At 32.2% G+C, this 3636-nt stretch overlaps 1 long non-coding RNA gene across 1 annotated transcript; it reads left to right on the forward strand.

Annotated features, from left to right (window-relative positions):
- Positions 1-534: 534 nt before the first annotated feature.
- LOC136226787 (uncharacterized) lies at positions 535-1491 on the forward strand. Its single transcript, XR_010687855.1, has 2 exons — positions 535-769; positions 861-1491. It is a non-coding gene; the product is annotated as an uncharacterized lncRNA (long non-coding RNA).
- Positions 1492-3636: the final 2145 nt, after the last annotated feature.

A 3636-nucleotide genomic window follows, 5' to 3' on the forward strand; every position in this document is an offset into this window, starting at 1 on the left:
TCAAGGGTTAATTATAGATATTATTATAAAACACATCGTTTCTTATTTTACACCAATAGCACATAAGTTGATTTAAAAAAAGGATTACATATTTTTTTTTCTGTGATTTAATAATAGAATTGAAGTTTAATATTTTTAGATTCAGTAAAATATTTGAATTTTTTTTGTCCAACTCGTATAAAATACAATATATTTTTTAAATTTTGTAATGTTTAACCATAAATTTGTGAATTATTACTAATGAGTGATAAAATAACGTATATGTGAAGTGTAGATAATAAAATTAATGACCGAGAAGACAATTTGATGAATAATTTCTCTAATTAACTCAACTTCTCAATATTAAAAATAAAATTGCATCATTTTAGACGTTAATGGTAAAATTAGAGCTGAAATTGAAAATTACCCTAAAAGATTGGGATTTAGTTTGTAAATAATATTCGGTTTAATGATTCAGGAATTAGGACCCACAAAAACCCTCGATTAAGATATGATTTGGCGTATTTGTGACTTAAGAAAGATGGAAACCGCGTTTCCTATCATTTCATTTCTTCCATATCTAACAATTCTCCTCTCTCTATATATACCTTCAAATATTTATTTAACCAATTAAGTTAAGCAGTGTTTATTTCACTAATTAATTTCAGAGAAATAATGGGTTTTCCCAACCTAATTCCTGTAACTCTTCTTTTGCTATTTATTATTGTTGCCTTTTCTCATCATTATCCACAACCTGCAGAAGCCAGACCATTAACAATCAATATTCAAGGTAACTCAATATTAATTCAATTATATTTACTTAGTTTAATTATATTATTATTTTTTGGATTCATTAAGTTTTATTAATTTGAAAATTACAGAAAATACGAAGAAGTTGTTTGGAAACTTAGGAATGGTGTGCAGTTGCTGTGATGGTGTTAATGGAGAATGCACAAGTTCATGGGAGTCATCATCTTGCCTGAAGCTCCAATGTCATCCATGGAAATACTAATTCTTTTTAATTATATTATTCACAGGGATTGTATAGATTCTGTTATGAAATTCTACAATAAGGTCCAAAGGAGGCAAATAAAGAATTTTATTAGCTTAGATATTAATTGATTAATTGTTAAAATGGGAAAAAGGGTATTACGTGGATTCGTTTTGATTAATTATTAATTATTGTTAGGTGGGACAGGACTCCAGAGAAAGAGAAAGCAATGTGAAAGAAAATAAAAAAGCATATATATAAGTCAAAAGTTGAGTGTCATCTTTCATCTTTCTTCTTCCTTAGAATTCATTTATTGTATCTTTTTTCATGTAATTAAGTGGAAACCTCCATCATTACCTTGGCCTATTAATTATGAGATGGTGAAGTTGGTTTATATAGAAAACTTTCTTAGCTGTCAAGAAACGCTCTTTTTCTTCATCTAGGTTTTGTTGTTTTCCTCTGGCTTTTAGCTTCAAGTTTATTTTGCTTTTAAATGATTGAATAAATTTTTGATTCCTCTATTATGATAGAGTTGGTAGTTTCTTATTTGTTTGCGGTATGTCTCTCTATATGGTATTATTATGTTCTTTTATAAAAAAATATAATTTTTTTTTTTTTTTGTCTATTATCACATAGTGTTAGATATGTAAATAATCCTATTATTTAGGAAATAGATTATTTCCTTATTATTCTCTTGATTGTAGGCTTAATTGTGTATATAAACACTTCTTAATCAATGAAAACCTCAAGGGTTCTACCTCTATTATGGCATCAGAGCTTAAACCCTCACTGCTGCACTCGCTTTCCCTTTCTCTTCTGCTACTTTTTTAATCCAAAACCAACCATGACCGAAAAACCTACCTCATCTTCTCCTCCCACTCCTCCTTCACCCATTCATCCCCTTTCATCATGGGCTTCTCAACTTGGAATTTTGGAGCCCCGTCATTCACCTCCACAAACTCATGTTGCTCATACTCACCAATCTTTCATTCCCACTGATATTACAGAGGCTATGCATACTATGACCGTTGCACCAACGCCCGAACAATGGCATATGGACACCGGGGCTACATCTCATATGACCGTTGTAGGTGCCGCGACCTCGCCCGGGCGGACCGGGGGGTGGACACCGTTGACGACAGATGCTGTGATTGGCGCCGAAAGCAACCAATCGCGGAATCAAGCTGCTCGGCAGGGCTGGAGCTCGGAGTATGGAAGGGTCGCCACCCACGAATGGGAAAATGAACACCGATCCCTTGCGGGAGACCGGTGAGGGTTCGGGAAACTTAGGTACGAGCCGAGAAGGCTAGCTCCTTTCCAGAGAAAGGCTACTAGGCACCCCGACATCGCCCGGTTATGAACCACCGGCCTCCTACTTAGCGTGTTAGGCGATAACGGACTAATCGTATATCTCTTTAAGTTTAAAATTCATTTGAAACGTTTTCTTTCTCGCTTTGAAAACCGTTTTGAGCATGTTATTGAAAGCCATTTTAGTAAAGAATCACCCATTTTGCATGAATTTAAAGTATTTAGGAGAGGAAGAGGGAGATAGAAGAAAGAATTGATTTATTCACAGTGTGAGTTATGCTTTATATCATATATTACATCTACGCTAATCTCACTCCCAAAAACGAGTTTATTTACATGGTTCGTACCTTAATCGCCGTTGGAACGATTTAGGTACGTTTCAAAACCCCGTTAGTTTACATGATGTTCACTTGAATCGCCGTTTCGAGCGTTTGAAAACGTTGAAATGAAAAGTTTTAACAAGAAAACGTGATTAAGCAAACAAGTCCATTAATTTTGTACAAAACCGTTTAGATAGGAAAACGAAACTCTATTATTTACAAATAAAAACGATTTTAATTACGAGGTTCGCTTAATCCGTCGTTGGAACGAATTAAGGTTTCAAAACGTGACATTTTAGAAAACCACTTGGGACCAAAAAGAAATCAAAAACTCTTATTTACACTTTGAAAGTCTCTAAATGCCTTTAATTCACATAATTAAATTGAGATCCTTTTGTGGCTTATTTTCCCTATTCCCACTCTCTTCATCATCACAACAATTAACAAATCAAGGCTAAATTCACCCAACCAAATACATTTGAAATATACACATATATACAAAAATAGAGTGAAAATACATATATATATATACATTTTTATCTAAAAATAAGGATATATCTATAGATAAAAACGAGTAAAAGATACTACATGGTATAATAAAGAAAATGAAAAATACTAAATATAATGCATTCTTATTCTAATTCAAAACATGTAAAACAATGAACAAAGTTCATAAATGTGAAGAATAACATTTGGTTCAAACTAGTTTTAAGTAATAAATATATAGAAAATAACTTCCATCCTAAATAATGACTAATATAACTTAAATGAGCCAAAAACGATATATATGTACAAATATAATACTTTACAAAACCAAATCAAAATGAATTGAGTTCCAAATATGAAATATATAGCTACATAATACGTAATTAATAGTTATAGGACTCAAAAATAATTTTTATAAATATATTACATAATTAAATACATATGTATACAAGTATAAATATCAAAAGGTTGAGAAAAGAGGGTTAAAAGGGGAATTTTCGGATTCCAGCAGATTACCGACGGAACATCCGTCGCTAATCTGCTGTTAGTGAC

The sequence above is a fragment of the Euphorbia lathyris genome, chromosome 4, assembly GCF_963576675.1.
Source record: "Euphorbia lathyris chromosome 4, ddEupLath1.1, whole genome shotgun sequence".
NCBI lineage: Eukaryota > Viridiplantae > Streptophyta > Magnoliopsida > Malpighiales > Euphorbiaceae > Euphorbia > Euphorbia lathyris.